Source organism: Bufo bufo, chromosome 2 (genome assembly GCF_905171765.1).
Source record: "Bufo bufo chromosome 2, aBufBuf1.1, whole genome shotgun sequence".
Taxonomy (NCBI): Eukaryota; Metazoa; Chordata; class Amphibia; order Anura; family Bufonidae; genus Bufo; species Bufo bufo.
The window spans coordinates 323,660,581-323,686,753 of record NC_053390.1 but is presented as its reverse complement, the minus strand read 5'-3'; the positions used below and the strand labels follow the sequence as shown (position 1 = coordinate 323,686,753).

At 46.2% G+C, this 26,173-nt stretch overlaps 1 protein-coding gene across 3 annotated transcripts in view; it reads right to left on the bottom strand.

Moving 5' to 3' along the window:
* HSD17B3 (hydroxysteroid 17-beta dehydrogenase 3) overlaps positions 1-26,173 on the bottom strand; it is a 143,186-nt gene that overhangs the window by 15,018 nt on the left and 101,995 nt on the right. The window lies entirely within an intron of this gene.

Here is a 26,173-nt window from a genome sequence, read left to right as displayed (position 1 = left end):
TCCTAGCACCCCGACCGGGTACCTCCGTTGATAAATGCTCCCAGTGCCTCCCGAGGACTCCAAGCACTCCGCTCGACACTGATACCACCACAGGAACCAGGAAAAGGAACAGCTCTTACAAGGAGTAATAGCTAGGAGTAATAGCCAGGGGAGTATACAAGTATAGCAATCCCCACACACATGAGACGAGGCTCTATGTTGAGTGTAAAAACAGGAACACTTTATTGAGGGCTACCCGCCCGTATTTATGCAGGTCCCCATCTGGTGTACACGCCCCTAGGGGACCAGAAGGAAGACTGTGACACAGGACAGATACGTAGCACTCAGGATACACAGACACAACACATCCCCACAATGCATCATGGTTTCCTCCTCTCTGCCCTGGAGACACCCGAGGAGCAATTCAATTATCTCTCAGGACAAAGGGAAATCACCAATACACATGTGGGAACAACAGGACAGGAATCACCACCCAAACACACAATGTCACACCCTTACAGCAAACACAGACATTTAACATATTCCCAGATAGCTCAAGTCTGAGTGCATATCATTAGGTGAATGGCACTCAGAATACACAAATACAATAAAATGAGCTATCTGGGTATCATTTTTAGTCAATATGGATGGGTCTGTCACACACCTCAAAACCCCACATGTCCCCATATGGCTTGGATCTGAGCGCTCAGATGCCACAAACACAGTCAAATCGCCATGGGGTTTAAGTTTTGCATGGGCTGATGAGAGGGCCCATACTCCTGGGGCAAGAGGCTGGCAACCAGGCCCCTCCAAAACCGAGTGGTGAGGTTATTTTCGCCACAACTCTAAAATGGATTATCAACTGATTAAAGTAAAAATAGAAAATCAGACATAACGTAGCTCATGACACTCTCGCATGGTTCCAGCAGCTCAGGGAGTGTGTCCTTTCTATTGTAGCTCTCTTCCTATCCTAGCTCTGGGGCCATATCTTTTCTGCAGCAGCTCTCTCACTATCACAGCTTGGGGGGGCGGTTATTCTTCCTGAGAGGTGTCCTTCCTGCTGCAACTCTCTCCCTGTAAGGCCCCTTGCAGACGAGCGTGTCCGGATTAGGTCCGGATGTGTCCCGGTGCATTGCGGCAAACCCGCGAGAGTAGGTACGCAATTGCAGTCAGTTTTGACTGCGATTGCATTCCGATGTTCAGTTTTTATCGCGGGTGCAATGCGTTTTGCACGCGCGTGATAAAAAACTGACTGTGGTACCCAGACCCGAACTTCTTCACAGAAGTTCAGGTTTGGGTTAGTTGTAGTGTAGATTGTATTATTTTCCCTTATAACATGGTTAGAAGGGAAAATAATAGCATTCTGAATACAGAATGCATAGTACAATGTACTGTGAGGAATAGGACCTTTGATGACGTCACTACTCTCATCACATGGTCCGTCACATGATCCATCACTATGGTGATGGATCATGTGACGGACCATGTGATGAACGTAGTGATGTCATCAAAGGTCCTATTCCTCACAAAAGAAGACAGAAGAGATGCCGGCTGCGCGAACAAGTGGATTAAGGTGAGTTAAATTATTATTATTATTTTTTTAACCCCTCCAGCCCTATTGTACTATGCATTCTGTATTCAGAATGCTATTATTTTCCCTTATAACCATGTTATAAGGGAAAATAATAATGATCGGGTCCCCATCCCGATCGTCTCCTAGCAACCGTGCGTGAAAATCGCACCGCATCCCCACTTGCTTGCGGATACTTGCGATTTTCACGCAACCCCATTCATTTCTATGGGGCCTGCGTTACGTGAAAAACGCACAAAGAGGAGCATGCTACGATGAAAATCACCGCTCATGTGCACAGCCCCATAGAAATGAATGGGTCTGGATTCAATGCGGGTGCAATGCGTTCACCTCATGCATTGCACCCGTGCGGAAATCTCGCCCGTGTGAAAAGGGCCTTACTGTTACAGCTTCAGAAGATGGGGTTGGTGGCAGTTGAAGGATGCAGTTGAGCATGTGCATCCACCTCAGTGAGGTGGACAGAGAAATAAGGAAATGAACAAGCAAACAGCAGGTGGCACTATGCAGAGTTTATTGAATAACTCAGTGGCTATTTAGTGAATCATATGCAATTACAAAGTATTCAGATCCAGATGCTGCTTTGAAAAATGTAGAATGCAGCACGGTGGCTCAGTGGTTAGCACTGGTGCCTTGCAGCTCTAGGGCCCTGGGTTTAAATCTGACCAAGGACAATATCTGCATAGAGTTTGCATTTTGTTGATCTGAGGCTCTATTCCCGAGTTATATTTTTTCTTAATATGCAAATTAAGCCTTTGGTGCAATGAGGGCATCATCATTGCTCTTGTTGCACTGAAGTTCCACTCATTTCTGTGGTCAGCCCCTCCCTCACTGCTTTCTCACTGCCTGGCCCTATCAATCAAAGCAGCAAGGGAGGCGCTAGCCGCAGAAATTAGTGGAGAATAAGAGCAATGGTGATGCCCTAATTGCACCAAAAGCCTAACTTGCACACTAAGGCCTATTGCACACGACCGTTTGGTTTTTTCAGTATTTCGCGGTCCGCAAAAAAAGAGATCCACAAAAAATACGGATGACGTCCGTGTGCATTCCATTTTTTGCGGAACGGAACAGCTGGCCCCTGATGGAACAGTACTATCCTTGTTCGTTATGCGGACAATAATAGGACATCTTCTATCTTTGAACGGAACGGAAATACGGAAACGGAAGGCATACAGAGTACCTTCCGTTTTTTTTGCAGACCCATTGAAATGAATGGTTCCGTATACGGACCGTGTGCAAGAGGCCTAAGGCCTCTTTCACACTACCGTTTATTTTTTCCGTTTTGCGGGCCGTTTTTTGCGTTCCGTATACGGTCCGTATACGGAACCATTCATTTCAATGGTTCCGCCCAAAAAATGGAATGTACTCCGTATGTATTCCGTTTCCGTGTTTCCGTATCTCCGTTCCGTGCAAAGATAGAACATGTCCTATATTTGGCCGCAAATCACGTTCCGTGGCTCCATTAAAGTCAATGGGTCCGCAAAATAAATGGAATGCATGCGGAAATGCATCCGTATGTCTTCCGTATCCGTTCCGTTTTTTGCGGAACCATCTATTGAAAATGTTATGCCCAGCCCAATTTGTTCTATGTAATTACTGTATACCGTATTTTTCGCCCTATAAGACGAACCTAGGTTTTTGAGGAGGAAAATAAGGTTTTGAACCAATAGTGGTCTGTGCATGACACTATTATGGGGGATCTGTGGATGACACACTGTTATGGAGGGGATCTGTGGATGGCACTGTTATGGGGGGATCTGTGGATGGCACTGTTATGGGGGGATCTGTGGATGGCACTGTTATGGGGGGATCTGTGGATGGCACTGTTATGGGGGGTGGATCTGTGGATGGCACTGCTATATATGTGTCACCCACAGATCCCCCACCCCATAACAGTGCCATCCACATATCCCCCACCCCGTAATAGTGGCATCCACAGATGCCCTAATATGCCATAGCTAAACCTGTGGGAGGGAGGAGGGGCCGGTGTCATGCAAATACGGCGGGGCCGGTGCGGTCACTGTACTCCGGCCCCACCGCTCACTCACTGCTTTATTGCTTAAACCTTTTATAATAATAACTTTAATTGACGTTCCAATCCCCAGCCCCATCTGTACTACTTACTAAATGTTCTGTAGCAGGCAGAGCAGGGCGGGCGGCCGACGTAACTCACTTACATCACGTGCCTGCGCCACCTACTTCATTCAGTTCATAAAGTAGGCGGCGCAGGCACGTGACGTCAGTGAGTTACGGCCGGCCGCCCACCCTGCTCTGCCTGCTACAGGAAATTTAGTAAGTAGTACAGATGGGGCTGGGGATCGGAAAGTCAATTAAAGTTATCATTATAAAAGGTTTAAGCAATAAAGCAGTGAGTGAGCGGCGGGGCCGGAGTACAGTGACCGCACCGGCCCCGCCGCATTTGCATGACACCAGCCCCTCCTCCCTCCCCCCTCCAGCTGATACATCGCAGTCTGCGATGTAAAATGGCAGCATTCGCCCCATAAGATGCAGGGGCATTTTGCCCCCACTTTTGGGGGGGGGAAAGTGCGTCTTATGCGGCGAAAAATACGGTAATGTATATGCCATACGGAAAAACGGAATGGAAAAACGAAACCGAAACGGAAACACAACGGAAACAAAAAAACGGAACAACGGATCAGTGAAAAACGGACCGCAAAACACTGAAATAGCCATACGGTAGTGTGAAAGAGGCCTAAGAAAAAGTATTGGGAACAGAGCCTCAGATCAATAAAAGAAAAACAGTATTTTAATGAAGTGAACCACAGCTATGTGTCTATGTAAGCAGCAAGACATGGAGGTCGCTGGTGACAGATTTCTTTTAAATTAGTTTTGTACTGATGCTAATTTGCTTTGCTGTTTCCATAAACCGGTAATCTTCTACCTCTCCATTCAGCCTTCTGAAACTGCCAGCCACCTTGGCGATAGGTAGATATGTCAGAGTTGGGTCCTCCAGCTATTAGACATTTATAAATGTCTAAAGTAAAAAAAAATCCCTTTATTAGCAATAAATATTTCAATCAGCAATTACCTTTATTCACAATTTTGCAGGATTCAGAGCTGAAGTTCCACACTATTTCTACAGAGCTTACTCTAGTCATTAGCATCTTGGGAAGAGTCATCTTTGTAACCGGCACTGTACAATAATATGAAGTAGGATGAACTATTTTTACATTGGGATCAGTCTGACAACCAGTTTCTTTCCATTTCAAACAGCAATAAGCAGAATTGTGAATACAACTGTTATTACTCGTTACAGCAGGACAATGAAAATTACAGCAATGCTCTATCTAACACATGATGGTGACCAATAGGGATGGCCTTGCGGTTCGCGGCGATTTTTGCTCGTTCGCAGTTCGCAGAACATGTGAACATATGGCGATGTCTGACGGCGCCATATTCTTTTGCATTGCGCCGAATTTTGACCCATGACACATCCATCAGGTGGGACAAGACAGCCAACTGAGACATTTCAGCACATGGACACACCCCCACCCTATAACAGAACCCGATCTGGCAGCCATTTTACATTCTGTGTTTTGCCAGTGTAGGGAGAGGTTGCTTTGTGGCGCAAGGACAGGCTGTTAGGGACACCAAACGCTAGCTAATAGGGCCACAAAAGTCCTTTTAAGGACTGGTATAGGTGTGCTATCGATAGATGTGATATACTGAGGGATGTGATATACCTATAAAATACTTTCTAACATAGAAAGTTCATTATAGTGCATTTGTATTGTGCAGCAGTTGTGTGCGGTTCTGCTACGATACCGCAGGTATATAGAGGGACAAGCGTTATTGGAACAACTATTTGCAACGGGTGTGACCTGTTGCCCCCCAAAAAACTGATTAAGGGGTGCGATATACCTGCTTCCACAAAATACTGATTAAGGGGTTTGATATACCTGCTTTCACAAAATACTGATTAAGGGGTGCAATATACCTGCTTCCACCAAATATTGATTCAGGGGTTCTATATACCTGTTTCCACAAAATACTGATTGAGGGGTGCGATATATCTGCTTCTACAAAATACTGATTAAGGGGTTCTATATACTTGCGTCCACAAAATACTGATTGAGGGATGCAATATACCGGCTTCCACAAATACTGATTGAGGGGTGCAATATACCTGCTTCCACCAAATATTGATTCAGGGGTTCTATATACCTGCTTCCACAAAATACTGATTGAGGGGATCAATATACCTGCTTCCACCAAATATTGATTTAGGTGTTCCATATACCTGTTTTCACAAAATACTAATTGAGGGGTGTAATATACCTGCTTCCACCAAATATTGATTCAGGTATTCTATATACCTGCTTCCACAAATACTGCTCTTCCCTAGGGACTTTGGCACAGGGTCATTTTAAAAATGACAGGCAGAGGAAGAGGCAGGCAGTTTCGCAGGGGTGGTAGGGGTCGGGCAGGTGAACTAGGCCGGAGTCTAAGTGGGAAGTTGGAGAAGGTACGTTCGATTACGTCAAAGGACGCACAAGAGTTGGTTGAGTGGCTCACTCAGCCTTCCGCTTCTGCACCCTCCTCATCTTCTGTATCTGCACCCTCCGCACACTCTGCTGAGTACACCCCCAAAGACACCACCACCACCACCATAGCCCCTCCACTCGAATCTGAGGAATTATTTTCCCATCCATTCCCAGACCTTACCAATGCGCAGACATTCTTGGCATCAGATGAGGAAGAGGAGGGAGAAACAGCCGCCACCCAGCGGTCTGACGACAGTACTCAGATCAGCCCAAGGAGGGTGGTCCCTGCTGTTGCTTCCTACTCCGAGATCTCTAATGTAAGTGGTGGTGAAGGTGACAATGATGACCTGTCAATGGACTTCACGTGGGGGGGAGAGGAAGAGGAGGGGAGTTCAGAGGGAGAGACGGAGCAGCAGATAGGGAGGAGAAGCAGGCAGAACTCGCAGTGTACAGGATGCAAAAAGCAGACTGCAAATATATCTGGAGTGAGCCATCCATCATGCACGGTCACATCTTGCGCTCTGAAGACGCCGGCACATGGCTCCGCAGTGTGGGCTTTTTTTAACGTGTCAGCTGCTGACAATAGTGTTGCAATCTGCAGCCTGTGCTGTCAACGCATAAGTCGTGGTAAGCCCAACACTCACCTAGGGACTACCGCCTTAAGAAGGCATCTGGCCCCCCTACACCGAGCCCAGTGGGAGCAACACCGTCAGAACCCACAAAGCCACACTCCCGGCACTCCACGTCCTGACTCTTCTCCTTCTCCTCTCTCCTCCCATTTGTCCTCCATTCCACCGTAGTTGCGTTCATCTGGTAGAAGGCAGGCTTCCGTGGCCCAAATGTTCGAGCGTAAAAATATGCTGACACCAGATAACCCTCTTGCCCAACAGCTGACCGCTGGCTTGTCGGAACTGCTAGCCCGCCAACTACTGCCATATAAACTGGTGGACTCGGAGGCCTTTAGAAAATTTGAGGCCATTGGCACACCGCAATGGAAGGTCCCTGGAGGAAATATTTCTCACAGAAGGGCATTCCAGAGCTATGGCCACGTTCAGTAGCAAGTGAATATATCTCTGGCACACCGTGTCGGTGCCAAGATACATCTGACTACAGACACGTAGTCGAGCAAACACAGGCAGGAAAGGTACATAACTTTGACTGCCCACTGGGTGAACCTTCTGACGGCCGTCATGCATGTAACCCGTGGCGCCGGTGTGGATTTGGTGTTACCGCCACGGATTGCATGCAGGTTTGCTGTAGTGTCCCACTAGGTAAATGTGGGCACTACACAAGGGTCAATTGGGCCACGTGGTACTCTTACTCCTGAGGGACAGTGGCAGTGTATTTCACAGTACATTTTAATGCATTTTAATGTGTATTTATGTGTGAATTATGTGCAGCAGGCCTATTAGGGTGTAGTTCAACATCTTAGGCACTAGAGGGAGCTAGGGAACACTTAGTATATATATTTAGACCCAGACAGGCAGGGGTCAGTTGAGTGTGTAGAGTCAGAGGCCAGAAGACACTTTGGCCAGAGTGGGGCTGAGGTGCAGGCTCTGACATGCAACTAGACAGCCCAGGTTTCTAGTTGATACCAGGAGGCTAGTGAGTGTGAAGATCAGCCTGCCTGAGGATAATGAGCCAGAGTTAGCTCAGAAGATTTGACACCAGGGGAAGAGTTGCCTCCTGGGAAAAGCCAAGTTCCCACAAGCAAAGCAGAGCCAGTATTCCAGCTAGACAAGTAAGCTGAAGGGCAGAAGGATTTATACCTTTAAAGCAAGGATATATACCTGAGGAAGTTTGCTACCAAGGATAAAGTCAGCATTAGGGCATACGGGCCTTGGGACAAAGACAGACAGGAGTTCTGAGGAACAGTGTACAGTATTTCTGAGGAGAAGGTACAGCCTGATCTGTGATTGTGTTTAGCCCTCTGAGTATCTTGCAAAGAACATTATGCCTGCCATTGATGTAAAAGCCTGCTTATAATGTGATACTGTTATGTGGAACTGAACTTATAAAAGACTGTACAAAGTTAACCGTTTTCCAGTAAAGACAGTTTTGCTCACCACAACAACGTGTTCCTCGCTTATTACCACTATCAATCGGTGTGCCACCGTTACAGGCACTGGCGTCACGAACCTTAAAGGGACCTTGCCCTAGGCACATTAAACATCTGCAACACCCAGGGCACCTCATCTACCATCAGGCCTGGTCCCTATATACAGAGAGTGCCCCAGAGGACTTCTGTGCCAACCTATCACTGCTGTACGCCTGCCCAGGGTCTCTTCATAAACTGTGAGTAACCCATAGCAACCCTCGTTTGCCTAAGTAACTGTGACCTCACATCGCAATACCCTGCAGGTCTGCGTACTGCACTGCCTCTTCTTCTCCTCCTCCTACTCCATCCTTTGTCTCCTCCTCTGCTGACTCCTCCTTTTCCACTGCTACCGCCTCTTCCGCTGCACCCCACAAGCTCCCCAGAACCTATTCGACGTACCAGGTGAGGCGCTGCCATGCTGTGCTGCGGTCCTGCACTGCTTTCAGCTCTGCTGTCACAGGCCGATCAGTGGCTAACCCCGCTCAATTTGACAGTTGGGCAATTCCATGGAAATGTCAACTCCATCACACAAAAATGAAATTGTATTTAAAAACACAATATGTGTGTAATATTAATGTACACAATCTAAAGTTCAAGGAAATATTGTTTTGTAACTTCTAAAAAAAAGGCGCCTTGATGTAGCAACATTGTAAACCAAGATGGTCGATTTGCTTGCACAGATGGTGCGTTCTTTGTCAAGTTTGTGATACCATCAAGTAAGCCAGGACGCTTTGACATTTGTTTGGTAAGTGCAGTCACTTGTAGCATGCATTACAGATTTGATATTAATAGATAGAGACTTTCCACCATGTTTACAAGTCAACCACTAGCTGTTTAAAGATGGTGTGCATGAGCATGTGATTCCGTCACGATAACCAAGATTTTTCTTGTTATACGGGTCGGTATTTTATACAGGTCAGTAAAAAGTTTTGTGCAAAGCACTACCTTTACCGGGATTATTACTGTAAAAAGTCACAAATTTTCCCATGTTATTAGGACAGTTATGGCACTGTGACGGAATCACCTGAATGTCCATAAGGCTATTTCATGTTAACTAGAGTGGTAGTATAGGTCTATGTAGCATCCAATTTATTTTATGTCTTTGAGGTTGTAGCAACTTGTGAGAAAGATGGGCAAAACTGATGCTGAGAGACGACGTGGAAGTCGACAAAGACAAAAAGATGCAGGCCTGCATGAAGCAATGAAAGAAAAGGATCGGAAGCAAGACAAGCGGACAGCAATGACACCAAGACAACTTAAGTAATTCAACAAACAGCATAATATTGCTCAAAGAAGATACAGAGACAAGCAGAAGACAGTTCACAAGATAAAGCTTCTATATCTACAGCAGTTGCCGATACTCCATGCAGTCATGAATATGCTTTACCTTCATTATTTCCGTACAATAGTAGGCAAAGTCTTGGGAAAGCACTTAAAGAGGTTGTCCAGGTTCAGAGCTGGATCCGGACATACCCTTATTTTCACCCAGACAGCCCCCCTGAGGCTAGCATCGGAGAATCTTATGCTCCGATGCGCTCCCTTGCCCTGCGCTAAATCGCGCAGGGCAAGGGCTCTTTTGTTTTCAATAACACACTGCCGGGCGGAAACTTCCGCCCGGCAGTGTGTTCGGTGACGTCACCGGCTCTGAGGGGCGGGCTTTAGCTCTGCCCTAGCCATTTTACTGGCTAGGGCAGAGCTAAATCCCGCCCATCAGTGCCTGGCAACCCCATAGAGAGCCCCGATACGTCACCGGATCTCCAAAAAATGCCTTTGCCCTGCGCAATTTAGCGCAGGGCAAAGGAGAGCATCGGAGCATGAACTGCTCCGATGCTCATGTCAGGTGGGCTGCCGGGGGGCAAATGGAAGTATGTCCGGGTTCAGCTCTTTAAGTGGGTCAAGAGAGGTCTTCCGCACAGTCCACGGAAAATCATAAAGGTTGTACAATGCCTCAGTGATCAGTTTCCCCCTCCATCCCAATCTTTAAGTCCCAGAGCAAGTAATCACCAGGTCAATGCTGTTGGGGAAGAGTTCTACAACAGCGATATCAGTTGGATGTCACCTGGTTTAAAGAACTACATCATTGTTAAATGTTGGTAGTTTCGTGCTCTGTACATACTATGGGAAAAATTCAAACGATCAACCAGCAGACTCCCAATTTGAAGTTCTCAACTTGAGAAAGAATGATGTAGCAGGGCAGATTTTTATGTTCCCAGAAAAAGAAAATCAATGCTGGATTGATGAACATGATGTTATACATATACCGCAGCCAACTTTAAAGTTGTCCTATGACAGAATGAAATATGTATTTGCGAACTCCGTTAATGCAGAATGAGTGCTGCTTGTATAAAAGAAAATTATAAGCTTTTAAATATTCATTAAAGAAAACTTAAGTTGAATAAAATCTTTCATTACACTGTGAAGTACAACTGGTGATTCCGTCACGGTGATCCCGTCACAGTGCTGAAATCGATGGTAAGCTATGTTGTATAAGGCTACTTTCACACTAGCGTTCGGGTGTCCGCTCGTGCGCACCGTTTGAAGGGGCTCACGAGCGGCCCCGAACGCATCCGTCTGGCCCCAATGCATTCTCAGTGGAGGCGGATCCACTGAGAATGCATCCGCCTGCCAGCGTTCAGCCTCCGCTCCGCTCAGTGAGTGGACACCTGAACGCTGCTTGCAGCGTTCGGGTGTCCGCCTGGCCGTGCGGAGGCGAGCGGATCCGTCCACACTTACAATGTAAGTCAATGGGGACGGATCCGCTTGAAGATGACACTATATGGCTCAATCTTCAAGCGGATCCGTTCCCCATTGACTTTCAATGTAAAGTCTGAACGGATCCGCTCAGACAACTTTCACACTTAGAAAATTTTCTAAGTTTTAATGCAGACGCATCCGTTCTGAACGGATGCGAACGTCTGCATTATCGGAGCGGATCCGTCTGATGAAACATCAGACGGATCCGCTCCGAACGCTAGTGTGAAAGTAGCCTAACAAAGTGAGAAAAATGATATCTGCTACTAGGCTATATACTAAGTAATGTATAACATATATAACAGAAACATTATCTTTTTCTTTTACATTCACAGAGATTTATTCTTTTTTAAACAAACTCATCGCTTTGTGTCCATGAAAAGTGATTATGTCACAACATGTTATGGACAATTTACACAATGTAACAGAAGCAAAAAATATAAGTATTTTTGCTTAAATGTACAGTCTAATATATGCTTTGTTACACAATGCCAAAATGCATATAGCATATACAGTGGGATGCGAACGTTTGGGCAACCTTGTTAATCGTCATGATTTTCCTGTATAAATCGTTGGTTGTTACGATAAAAAATGTCAGTTAAATATATCATATAGGAGACACACACAGTGATATTTGAGAAGTGAAATTAAGTTTATTGGATTTACAGAAAGTGTGCTATAATTGTTTAAACAAAATTAGGCAGGTGCATAAATTTGGGCACCACAAAAAATAAATGAAATCAATATTTAGTAGATCCTCCTTTTGCAGAAATTACAGCCTCTAAACGCTTCCTGTAGGTTCCAATGAGAGTCTGGATTCTGGTTGAAGGTATTTTGGACCATTCCTCTTTACAAAACATCTTTAGTTCATTCAGGTTTGATGGCTTCCGAGCATGGACAGCTCTCTTTAAGTCACACCACAGATTTTCAATTATATTCAGGTCTGGGGACTGAGATGGCCATTCCAGAACGCTGTACTTGTTCCTCTGCATAAATGCCTTAGTGGATTTTGAGCAGTGTTTAGGGTCATTGTCTTGTTGAAAGATCCAGCCCCGGCGCAGCTTCAGCTTTGTCACTGATTCCTGGACATTGGTCTCCAGAATCTGCTGATACTGAGTGGAATCCATGCGTCCCTCAACTTTGACAAGATTCCCAGTCCCTGCACTGGCCACACAGCCCCACAGCATGATGGAACCACCACCATATTTTACTGTAGGTAGCAGGAGTTTTTCTTGGAATGCTGTGTTCTTTTTCCTCCATGCATAACACCCCTTGTTATGGCCAAATAACTCAATTTTAGTTTCATCAGTCCACAGCACCTTATTCCAAAATGAAGCTGGCTTGTCCAAATGTGCTTTAGCCCACCTCAAGCGGCACTTTTTGTGCTGTGGGCGGAGAAAAGGCTTCCTCTGCATCACTCTCGCATACAGCATCTCCTTGTGTAAAGTGCGCCGAATGGTTGAACGATGCACAGTGACTCCATCTGCAGCAAGATGATGTTGTAGGTCTTTGGTGCTGGTCTGTGGGTTGACTCTGACTGTTTTCACCATTCGTCGCTTCTGTCTATCTGAGATTTTTCTTGGTCTGCCACTTCGAGCCTTAACTTGAACTGAGCCTGTGGTCTTCCATTTCCTCAATATGTTCCTAACTGTGGAAACAGACAGCTGAAATCTCTGAGACAGCTTTCTGTATCCTTCCCCTAAACCATGATGGCGAACAATCTTTGTCTTCAGGTCATTTGAGAGTTGTTTTGAGACCCCCATGTTGCTACTCTTCAGAGAAAATTAAAAGAGGAGGGAAACTTACAATTGACCCCCTTAAATACTCTCATAATTGGATTCACCTGTGTATGTAGGTCAGGGGTCACTGAGTTTACCAAGCCAATTTAAGTTCCAATAATTAGTTCTAAAGGTTTTGGAATCAATAAAATGACAACAGTGCCCAAATTTATGCACCTGCTTAATTTTGTTTAAACAATTATAGCACACTTTCTGTAAATCCAATAAACTTCATTTCACTTCTCACATATCACTGTGTGTCTCCTATATGATATATTAAACTGAAATTTTTTATCGTAACAACCAACGATTTATACAGGAAAATAATGACGATTAACAAGGTTGCCCAAACTGTCGCATCCCACTGTACTTTAGTTGCAGACTTATTTACCGACAAATGTGGAAGCACATACTTAAATATTGATTCCGTCACAAATGGAATTGCCTAGTTGGTAAAGTGGTGTGCAACAACAGTGCCAATCTACTGAGCGTGCTAAAACAGGGCAAAATGACACACGTGCCATGCATGGCACACATCCTGAACTTAGTCGTTCAGCGATTCATTGCCAAATACCCCGGGGTCCAGGACGTCTTGCGGCAGGCCAGGAAATTCTCTGACCATTTTAGAGGATCTTACATGGCCATGGCTGCCCGTCAGACGTCTGATTTGTGAAAGCCCTATGCGCTGGAACTCTACCTTATATATGCTTAATAGGCTGCTCCAGCAGCAACGTGTCATTAACGACTACCTGTACGAACTCTGCAGCAGGACAGCTTCTGGGGAGCTTGGTTTCTTTTCACCGCGCCAGTGGCTGCTCATGCGCGACGCATGCAGACTTCTGTGGCCATTTGAGATCACCAAACTGGTCAGTCGCAGCCAGGGCGCCATCAGTGACATCATACCTTATGCCTTCTTTCTGGAGCGTGCATTGCGTAGTGTCATTGATCAAGCCGTCGAGGAGCAGGAGTCAGAAGATGAGGAAGTCTCAATGCTGAATAAATTCCCAGGGGGGGGGCTACTTCATCTGAGACAAGTCAGCAGGAGTCTGAAGAGGAGTCAGGTTTTGAGGCAGAATTTCAACTTTTCAGGGATCCATGTTGTCCGTGGCTGGGGGGAGGAGACCAAGGATGACATTCTCCTGGGTGATCAGCAGGAGCCAGGGCGCTCCACCGCTTCCATTTTAGTGCAATTGGGGACCTTCATGCTCCAGTGTTTGAAGAGGGACCCCCATATAAAAAGCATAAAGGACAAAGACCAGTACTGAGTGGCAACATACTTAGACCCCTGGTACAAACACAAAATGGCGGACATGTTACCAGCATCACAGAGGGCTGTCAGAATGCAGCATTTCCAGGCCTTGCTGTGAGAGATGCTGCATACTGCTGTTGCGGGCGCTTGCAGAGGAATTTCCACCCACAGCAAAACAGGTGCGGGTACCAATCCTACCGCGCCTGCAAGAAGAGGGAGGTTTGAAGATGTGTTGGTCACTTCGGATATGAGATCATTCTTGCAGCCAACCCATCGACAGCCGCCCTCCGGATCCAGCCTCAGAGAACGCCTAGACCGACAGGTGTCCGACTACATCAGGTTAACGGCCGATGTGGACGCTCTGAGAAGCGAGGAACCCCTTGACTACTGGGTGTGCAGGCTTGACCTGTGGCCAGAGCTGGCACAATTTGCCATGGAACTCTTGGCTTGCCCCTCGTCGAGTGTCCTGTCCGAAAGGACGTTCAGTGCAGCAGGGGGGATCATGACCGATAAGCGCACTCGCCTAGCTCACGACAGTGTGGACTACCTCACATTTCTAATGCACACTCTGCTTCACCCACTTTACCCAAATTCTATGTTGGAAAAAGTGGAACAGGTGCTTTATAAATATGGGGCTCATTGCAAACACCACATTTCTCAGTATATTTACACCAGGCATCTAGCATAAATGGATTGATAAATGACAAATCTATGTCTGCTGCTTCCACTCTCACAGTGCATTGTAAAACTGACTGCAGCCTCTACTAGGGGGAGATCAGTGCATAGGAATGTGTAGTTACCATTTAACACAATGGAAGCTATGAAAATGCATAAGTACTTCCCTCTGGTGGCATCTGGAGGAAAATACTGTGGTTGAAGGTCCAGAAGCAAGAGAATGAGAAAGGAGTTCAGCAAGAGGCACCCCCTCACCATGGGCCCATAGCAGTAGTGTGGTTTCCTCCATGGTGCATACTCCACTGGGTAGAGATTCTTTACTGTAAGACCAGTGAGACTATGAAACTCTCAAGATGCTGTGATGGTTTGTTCATTGTAAAAACTCAAGAGGGGCTCAGATGCCTTTCTTGAAAGTGAAAATATTGCAGGATATGGGTACTAGATTTCTGGAGATGGGACGTTGATCCAGGGATTTATCCTGATTGCCGTTTTGAATTCTGGCACATTTGCAAAAGTTAGTCTGCCCCCAATGTTTCTCTCCACAGGATTTTTAGGTCAACCAACGAGAATTCTGCATTCATTATTCCAAGAGCGCTGTTTCCCACTGTGTAATGTTTTTACATTCGTCTTTATAATTCAAAAAGACTTCCATAACTACATTAAAATAATGCATGTTTTCTCATGGGAATTTAAAATAAAAATAAAGGGAAATCGATTTATTTGCCAATTTTGATTAGCATTACCAAATAGCATTAAAAAAATTCTGTGGAGTCTGTGTAGTATATTTGCCAGCATACTTGTGTGCTGCATCAGACATAAAACCACAACACTCTGGAGTAAGAAAACATTAAAACATTATGTGGAAATATGGCCAACAGTCCGATCATTTTATGTCAGGAAGACCTTCTGTCATTGATAAGTAATCCAGTGTGTGAACACAAACCATTGAAATGAGATAAAACTTCATTTATTTCTTGCAAAATATTAGCTCAAAGAGGTTGTCTCACTTCAGCAAATAGCATTTATTATGTAGAAGAAGTTAATACAAGGCACTAATGTACTGTTATTATTCACATTGCTTCCTTTGCTGGCTGGATTCATTTTTCTATCACATTATACACTGCTTGTTTCCATGGTTATGACTAGGGTTGAGCGAACCTGAACTGTAAAGATTTTTGGACCCCGGACCCGAACATTTCAGTAAAAGTTCGGGTTCAGTGTTCGGCTATTTTATGGCGCTTTTTGAAAGGCTGCAGAGCATCCAATTAACAAGCGTTAAACTCTGTGCCCTTAGAAGCCATCACAGCCATGCCTACTAATGGCATGGCTGTGATTGGCCAGTGCAGCATGTGACCCAGCCTCTATATACCGTAAGCTAGAGTCACGTAGCGCTCCAAGTCACTCTGCTGTTACTAGTGAGAGGATGCTGCTGCTGTGAGGGAGAGAATAGGAAAGAACCTTTATTCAGAAGTGCTTATTAACTCAGCGATCTAAAATAGGAAAAATAAATAGTCTCTCAAAACGTTGTAGGGTACTTATCGGCGCTGCAAATCCACCGCGTGACGTGGGTCAAGTTCACATAAAGTTCAAGCGAATAAGTAATGGTGGTCGCGCTGCCCAATGCACAGGAGTCCGTCCAGTCAAAGGTGTGTCAGATTTTCAAGCTTCTCACAATGCAGCCACACAATAAATTCAGGGGTCGATGCACCAATTGACATCCAAAACCGCTGTAATGAGATTGTGGCGCACAATAGTGAAGTTCCAACAAGATTGGTTTCCCAAAAGTATTTATTATACTCACAAGATCGTATATGTTAAAAGGCATAAAACATATAATGGTTCCTCGTGTAGCACCCGACCTAGGTTTCACCAGTCAGCTTCGTCAGGGGGCGATAATAACTCAGCGATCTACCTAGATCTAGTTTTGTGGGTGCAGTGCACAATCTTTTTACCGTGCCCTGAGCCCAGTGACACAGATTTTTTTTTTTATCCGTCTGTTAGTTAGGTGGGCGGCGGCGGGAATTTTATGCAAGCTCAGTGCACCAGCACTGCATATGTGCTTTTGTGACATTCAAATCCAAGCTTGAAATACTACAATTATAATCTGGGTTTAAAAAAAACACCCATTTTTGGCAATATCCTATATCTGGTGCCTTTGCAGCATCTGTCAGTGTGCAATTTAAGCTAGAAATACAGCAATAATTTTCTGGGTTTTAAAAAACTAAATTTTACAGCCCTTGCTGCATCTGTACGTGTGAAATTCAAGTGTTATATACTGCTGTAATATTCTGTTATTCAAAAAACACCCTTTTTGGGCAAAATACTTAATATTGCAGTCTTTGCTGCATCTGTGATTGTTAAAAACAAGCTTGAAATAATTCAATAATTTTCTGGGTTTTAAAAAACACCCATTTTTGGCAATGCCCTCCATCTTGGGCCTCTGCCGCATTAGTCAGTGTGCAATCTTAGCTAGAAATACAGCTATAATTTTCTGGGTTTTAAAAAACACCCTTTTTGGGCAAAATACAAAATTTTAAAGCCCTTGCTGCATATCTACGTGTGAAATTCAAGCGTTATAAACTGCTGTCATATTCTGTTATTCAAAAAACACCCATTTTGGGCAAAATGCCTAATTTGCGGCCTTGTCTGCATCTGTACGTGTGAGATACAAGCTTGAGATACTGCTATGCTATTCTGGTATTAAAAAAACACCCATTTTGGGCAAAATACTTAATTTGCGGCCTTGTCTGCATCTGTACGTGTGAGATACACACTTTAGATACTGATGTGCTATTCTGGTATTAAAAAAACACCCATTTTGGGCAAATACTTAATTTGCGGCCTTGCCTGCATCTGTATGTGTGAAATTCAAGCGTTATATACTGCTGTCATATTCTGTTATTCAGAAAACACCCTTTTTGGGCAAAGTACTTAATTTGCGGCCTTGTCTGCATCTGTCAGTGTCAGATATACGCTTTAGATACTGCTGTGCTATTCTGGTATAAAAAAACACAAATTTTGGGCAAAATACTTAAATTGCAGCCTTGTCTGCATCTGTACGTGTGAGATACACTCTTCAGATACTGCTTTGCTATTCTGGTATTAAAAAAACACCCATTTTGGGCAAAATACTTAATTTGCGTCCTTGTCTGCATCCAGGGGAGCACCCAGGAATTTTGTCTAGGGGGTGTCCGAAAGGCAAAAAAATGTGGCACGTGTAGTACGCTGTGCCAATTCTTTTGCCTGCCCATTTTTCAAAGCCCCCTTTATATTTAAAAATGTAGGGGGGGGGGGGGGTAGTGTGTTGCTCTGATTCTTTTACTTGGCGATTCTAAAAGCTCTGCAGGAATAGAACAATGCGGCACGTGCGGCACATTTTTAGCCCCGCCCATTATTAAAAGCCCCTCCTACATATAATAGGCCACGCCCAACTAACACTGTACAGCTGAAATTCTATTGTTGAGGCCTGTCTCTACACATCATACGAAGAGGGGAGGCCTGTCCTGGCTGCACTGCCTGCTTATACAACAAGCTACAGCCAGGAAGCTCCTCCGCTCTCCTCCCTCCCCAGATCCGGCTCAAGGCCTGTGGTTCCCCCCTACCATCTGCCACCTGCCTGTGGCCTGCTGCCCCCTTTGGCCGTCCTCACCCAGCTCTGAATCCTCCTTCTGCAAATGGCAGGGGGAGGAGCCGGAGCATCTCCTCTCCTACATAGCGCCCCATACCTCTTACATCCAGTGATGTCACCTTTGTTGTAGACGTTCTCTTTCTTTATCTTCTCCATTCAGACCAGACCGCCATGATGCAGAGATTAACAAACAGACATTAGTTTCCCACATTTCCATCATCTTCACATCTTCTGAACACCCTTTCCTGCCACCCCCAATACTATACTGCAGAAACAGTCCCCCTGGAAATACTACTACCACACAGATAGTGCCCCCTTAAACAATTATTGGCACACAGTGCTCTAAATAATAACTGCCCAGACACTAATAGTATAAAGATAATGTCCCCCAAAAATTATTGTGCTAAGCTGATACTGTGGCAGGGTTCCCCCCAAAGTAACAGTGCTCTCCAAAATCCCACCAATAGAAATAATTCTCTGCCAGAGCACACTTAGTAGTATTAATGCCCCTGTAGTGCCCATACTAGGAATCATGTTCCTCATAGCCCCCCAGTAGTAGTAAAGCTCCGCATAATACCTCCTAGTACTAATAATTCTCCCTACAATATGACAGTACATGAAATACCCCCACTTAGTGCCCGCTATTGAGCTAATGTCCCCATAATGTATGCCAGTATAAAATACCCCTATATAGTGCCCCAGTAAATGCCCTCATAGTGCTCCTCTCCCCCTTCCTCATAGTGTCCCCCATAATATGCCAGTAAAAAATGCCCCTTCTAAGTGCCACCATATGCCCCAATAGTGCTCCACTCCCCCATAGTGCCCCCAAATAAGGCCCCATTGTGCCGCTCTCCCCTATAGTGCCTCCCATAATGTGCTAGTAGAAAAATGCCCCCTTAGTGCCACCAGATGCCATAATGCCCCCCATAATGTGCCAATAAGAATAAAGGCCCCTTTAGAGCCCCCACTTCCCCATAGTGCCCCCAAATAATGCCCCTATAGTGCAACCAGATGCCCCATAGTGCCATTCTCCAGTATAGTGCCCCTCATAATGTGTCAATAAAAAAAAGCCCCTTTAGACCCCCCAGATGCCCCCATAGTGCTCCTCTACCCTATAGTGCCTCCCATAATGTGCCAGTAAAAAATGCCCCCTTAGTGCCACCAGATGCCATAATGCGCCCCATAATGTGCCAATAAGAAAAAAAGGCCCCTTTAGAACCCCCACTTCCCCATAGTGCCCCCAAATAATGCCCCTATAGTGCCACCAGATACCCCATAGTGCCGTTCTCCCCTATAGTGCCCCCCATAATGTGTAAAAAAAAAAAAAAGCCCCTTTAGAGCCCCCAGATGCCCCCATAGTGCTCCTCTTCCCCATGGTACCCCCCCATAATGTGCCAGTAAGAAGTGCCACCCCAAAAAAATTGGGCTGTAAGAATTGTCAGATGCCCCCATAGTGCCAGCTCCCCCCCTCCAAAAAAATAAATAAATAAATAAAACACTGATACTTACCTCCATCAGCAGCGATGTGAAGCAGGCCTCTTCCGGCCTGTGTCCCTGCTGTGTGCTGCCCGGCTCAGGCGGCGAGATGATGACATCATCGCGCCGCCTGATCCGGCCTCTGATAGGCTGCAGGCATTAGTGCCTGTGGCCTATCAGAAGAACAGGGGAGGGACACACCTCTCCCTCCCCTGCCGCAGCACAGGCATCTGTATCGCTTGTCCTGAGGACGGCGATACAGATGGATATGGAGATGAGCGCTTCCACAATGGAAGCGCTCATCTCCTACTGCCCGCCGCCACTGCTGCCCGCCGCAATTACATACAGGGCCGCACCGCCTGTGGTGATCGGCGGTGCGGCCCTGAAGGATAAAAAAATAAATATTGGCTGGTAGTTCTAGGGGGGGTCCAGACCCGCTGGACCCCCCCCTGTAGGTGTGCCACTATCTGCATCTGTTAGTGTGAAATTCAAGTGTTATATACTGCTGTAATATTCTGTTATTCAAAAAACACCCTTTTTGGGCAAAATACTTAATATTGCAGCCTTTGCTGCATCTGTGATTGTTAAAAACAAGCTTGAAATAATTCAATAATTTTCTGGGTTTTAAAAAACACCCATTTTTGGCAATACCCTCCATCTTGGGCCTCTGCCGCATTAGTCAGTGTGCAATCTTAGCTAGAAATGCAGCTATAATTTTCTCAATTTTACAGCCCTTGCTGCATCTGTACGTTTGAAATTCAAGCATTATATACTGCTGTCATATTCTGTTATTCAAAAAACACCCATTTTGGGCAAAATACTTAAAGGGGTTCTGCACTTTGTTTTAACTGATCCTCCAGTAGCGCCGCGGCCTTCTCACTGTTTACCGCCGGCCCACTGACGTCACGACTAGTATCAACTAGCGTGGGTGGGGCTAAGCTCTGTTCACGTGAATGGAGCTTAGCCCCGCCCACGCTAGTTGATACTAGTCGTGACGTCACTGGGACGGCGGTAAACAGTGAGAAGGCCGCGGCGCTACTGGAGCGCCGCTGCCTTCTCAAACAGCTGATCGGCGGGGGTCCCGGGAGTCGGACCCCCGCCAATCAGAAGCTGATGATCTATCCAGAGGATAGATCATCAGTTAAAACAAAGTGCAGAACCCCTTTACTTTGCGGGCTTGTCTGCATCTGTATGTGTGAGATACACGCTTTAGATACTGCTGTGCTATTCTGGTATTACAAAAAAAAACATTTAGGGCAAAATACTTTATTTGCGGCCTTGTCTGCATCTGTACGTGTGAAATTCAAGCGTTATATACTGCTGTCATATTCTGTTATTAAAAAAACACCCTTTTTGGGCAAAGTACTTAATATTGCAGCCTTTGCTGCATCTGTGATTGTTAAAAACAAGCTTGAAATAATTCAATAATTTTCTGGGTTTTAAAAAACACCCATTTTGGGCAAAATACTTAATTTGCGGCCTTGTCTGCATCTGTACATGTGAGATACACGCTTTAGATACTTCTGTGCTATTCAGGTATTAAAAAACACCCATTTTGGGCAAAATACTTAATTTGCGGCCTTGTCTGCATCTGTACGTGTGAGATACGCGCTATAGACACTGCTGTGCTATTCTGCTATTAAAAAAACATCTATTTAGGGCAGAAAACTATGATTTGCAGCCTTTGCTGCATCTGTCATTGTGAGATACACCCTTTAGATACTGTTGTTCTATTCTGCTATAAAAAAAACACCCATTTTGGGCAAGATCCTAAATTTGAGAAATATGAGGAGAGCGTCAAATAAGGGACGTGGCCCTGATCTTGGTGCTGCTGGTGGAGCTCCTGTTGCAGGGAGAGGATGTGGTCAATCTGTGCCAGCTACACACACAAGTGAAACACCTTCCTCGGGTGCGAGTAGGCGACAGAACCTTCAGCGGTATTTGGTCGGGCATAATGCGGCTCTACGAATGGTGAGGCCAGAACATGTACAGGCGATAGTAGATTGGGTGGCTGACAGTGCCTCCAGTTCTTTTACATTGTCTCCCACCCAGTCTCCTGCTGAAAGATCAGAGTTGGCACCTGCAGACTATGTCCATCAGTCTTTCACCTCACCCCCTTGCAAATCAGCCAAGCAGTCTGAGCCCTAAATCTTGCAGCAGTCTCTTCTGCTTTTTGATGACTCTGCTATCAGGGTTTCCCAGGGCCATCCACCTAGCCCTGCCCCAGAAGTAGAAGAGATTGATTGCACCGATGTCCAACCACTTATGTTTCAAGATGAGTACATGGGAGGACCACCGCAGCACGTCTCGGATGACGATGAAACATTCAAAACTTTCGAAAGTGTGCAGACCGACAAGGAGGGCAGGGGTGAAGACTGGGTGGAAGATGATGTGGAGGACGATGAGGTTCTCTACCCCACATGGAATCAAGGTCATGCGAGTGACCTGTGTAGTTCGGAGGAAGAGGCGGTGGTCGCACAGAGCCACCAGCACAGCAGAAGAGGGAGCAGGGTGCAAAAGCGGAGAGGCCGTCCCCTAGACAGTACGCCTGCTACTGCCCACCGCAGCAAGGGACCGAGCACACCAAAGCCAGCTCCAAGGAGTTCCCTGGTGTGGCAGTTCTTCAGACAGTGTGCTGACGACAAGACACGAGTGATTTGCACGCTGTGCAATAAAAGACTGAAGTGAGGCATAAACGTTCTCAACCTGAGCACAACCTGCATGACCAGACATCTAAGTGCAAAGCACGAGCTGCAGTGGAGTAGACACCTCAAAAAACAAGAAAGGTCATGGCTCCTCCTGCTTCCTCTTCTGCTGCAGTCTCGGCCTCTCCATCCACCTCTGGAGTGACAGTGCCACCTGCCACCCCGCAAACAGAGGATCTGCCAGCAACACCACCACCTGGGTCACCAAGCATCTCCACAATGTCCCACGGAAGCGTTCAGCTCTCCATCTCCCAAACGCTGGAGCGGAAGAGGAAGTACCCCCCTACCCACCCGCGATTCCTAGCCCTGAATGCCAGCATTTCAAGATTACTGTCCTTTGAAATGCTGTCATTCCGTCTGGTGTAGATGGAGAGTTTTAAAAGCCTTATTGGCGTGGCTGTCCCACAGTACGTTGTGCCCAGCCGCCACTACTTTTCCAGGCGTGCCATCCCTGCCCTGCCCAAACAAGTGAGGGATAAAATCAGGTGTGCACTGCGCAACGCCATTTGTGGCAAGGTCCACCTAATTACGGATACGTGGACCAGTAAGCACGGTCAGGGACGTTATATTTCCATAACAGCACACTGGGTAAATGCAGTGGCAGCTGGGCCTGAGGCAGATAGCAGTTTGGCATATGTCCTTCCACCACCGAGGATTGCAGGGTGCTTCAGTTTGCCTCCTGTTGCTTCCTCCTAGTACTCCACTTACTCATTGTTAGAGGTTTTTCTCAGGCAGGTTTATGATGGTTATATGATGAGGCATCAGACCTCCAACCTGTGAATATTTCCCTGTGCAACGAATATCCGGTTTGCTTCTGATCAGGAGATAAACATCAACCCAGACTTAACATAGGTTGCTAAATATCTGAAATCTTTATTTCCCAGCACATAATTATAGGGCTTATTGGGGGTGGGCGCATATTGTCTCTTAAGATCCAATTGGAACAATCCTGGTATTTCTTAGTAGGCCTTGGGAAACATGTTTGTCAAGATACAGTTGAAACTTTGTTAAACAATGCTGGTATCTGCTATATACAATACATGACAAGGGTTATTTTACATTGAACAAGTTTTTCTCTACATGCTAATAAGTTGAATAGGTTATCATAGGTTGCTGTCATTGAATGTAAGGTGAGATGTTAAATAGCCTTTTGTTCAGGGAGGCTGCTATTGTGTCCAGCAACTAGCAGGGTGTCAGATGTGCAAATTCGAGGTACTGCATTCCACAAGAGATAAGGCTTGTATAATCTATGTCTAATCTGTGATGTATCAAAAGTAAGATTTATGAATAATCCCTTTCACTCATCCTCTACTGGCTCCTCATCCGGTCAGCGTAACACCTTCACCACCAACTTCAGCACAGCCAGGGGTAAACGACGGCAGGCAGTTTTAAAACTTATCTGTTTAGGGGACAAACCCCACACTGCGCAGGAGCTGTGGACAGGCCTTGAACAACAGACCGATGAGTGGTTGGTGCCAGTGAGCCTCAAGCCCGGCCTGGTGGTTTGCGATAATAGGCAAAATCTCGTAGCAGCTTTGGGACTAGCCGGTTTGACGCACATCCCTTGCCTGGCGCATGTGCTGAATTTGGTGGTGCAGAGGTACCTTAAAAATTACCCCGATATGTCAGAGCTGCTGCATAAAGTGCGGGCCATCTGTGCGCCCTTTCGGCGTTCTCACCCTGCTGCTGCTCTCCTGTCAGCGCTGCAGCGTAACTTCGGCCTTATCGCTCACTGCCTCATATGCGACGTGCCCACAAGGTGGAAATCCACCTTGCACATGCTGGCCAGACTGTGCGAGCAGCAGCAGGTGATAGTGGAGTTTCAGCTGCAGCATACACGGGTGAGTCGCTCTGCGGAACAGCACCACTTCACCACCAATGACTGGGCCTCCATGCGAGACCTGTGTTCCTTGTTGCGCTGTTTCGAGTACTCCACCAACATGGCCAGTGCCGATAACGCCGTTCTCAGCTTTACTATCCCACTTCTATGCCTCCTTGAAAAAATGCTGCTGGCGATGATGGAAGAGGATGTGGCACAGGAGGAGGGATCATTTCATAGAGTTTCTGGCCAGTCATTCACAAGTGGCTCCGAGGGTGGGTTCCTGCACCCACAAACGCCAGGTACACAATTGTCCAGCCAGGGCACAGTTCTGGAGGATGAGGAGGTGGAGGATGAGGAGGAGGAGATGGAGGAGGAGGAACCGTGGTCACAGCAGGGTGGCACCCAAACCAGCTCATGGCCATCACTGGTGCGTGGCTGGGGGGATACAGAAGACACAGTCGATACACCTCCCACAGAGGATAGCTTTTTGTTGCCTCTGGGCAGCCTGGCACACATGAGCGATTACATGCTGCAGTGTCTCCGCAACGACCGCCGAGTTGCCCACATTCTAACTTGTGCTGATTACTGGGTGGCATTAACCCATTTCTGGCGATGAAAAACCCCTGCTCTGCATAGGTGAGAGGGAATTACATTTTTCAAATTTGTCTTTAATTGGCCCTTTCATTCGATCCTTCTGTTTTAATACCTTGTCCCACATTCAGCTCGATCACATTGCAGCCATTAACCTCCCTTGGATGTGGTATCCCTTTCTCACACTCTCTCTCCGGCGTGGAACCCTGATTCGCCGATAACCGTGAACATGGTAGACTCAGAAAAGAACATCGAAAGTTGATAGAGAAGATATCCAAATGGATCGTGGACGTCACGGGGATGTGCAATCAGGCAGAAGTTATCTAGAGTCAACAAAGCGGCAGCAGGGCCTCTCCTGTCTAACGTTTCCAAATCCAAAATACCCCAGTGACATTCCCTATAATTTTTTATTAATCATTCCAATAGCAGGGCATCTTAAGAGTCCTGTATTGTTATTTATCGTCAGTACCTCCCCCGAGTCGGGAGTGGGTAATTGCCGTGCGCCCCCTCCTTTCCTTCAATTCTTCCGTTTTAATAGCTTCTCACACATTTCTGCTCGATCGCAATTAAATTTCATCCATTGATCTCCCTTGGATGTGGTCTCTCGTTCTCACGCTCCCTCTCCGGCGTCGAACCCTGATTTGCTGCTAACCGTGATCAACATGGTAGGCGCAGAAAAGAACATCGAAAGTTGATAGAGCAGATATACAATTGGATCGTGAACATCACGGGGACGTGCGACATGGTGGGGCAGTATGTGTGGACACGCCTGCAACTTCTGGGTCTCCAAATTGGGCACATGGCCTGAGCTTGCCCTTTACGCCTTGGAGGTGCTGGCCTGCCCTGCAGCCAGTGTATTGTATGAACATGTGTTTAGCACGACTGGAGGGGGTTATCACAGGTTATATTTCCCAATGTTTTGGGGTGTACCCTAATTTACAAGAATAAAAATTAATTTAAAACCAAAAAGCAGTGTAGTCTACCTCCTCCTCCTCCTCCACCGCCGCTTCCACCTACACCGCCACATCCACTGCCTTCTCAACCTCCTACTCCATATGGACCTCGTCCTCCTAGATCAAGATTATTATTTTATTTATTTTATTTTATTTAATGTCATTTCCCTATCCACATTTGTTTGCAGAGCACTTGCCATGCTCTTAACCACATTTTGATGCCATTTTCAGGCCTTAAGCCCTTTCCCTGACATTTTTAGAGCCATTTTAGTGCTCAAAAGTTCGGGTCCCCATTGACTTCAATGGGGTTTGGGTTCGGGGTCAAGTTCTAGTCAAGTTCGGGTCCCGAACTCGAACTTTTTTGTGAAGTTCGGC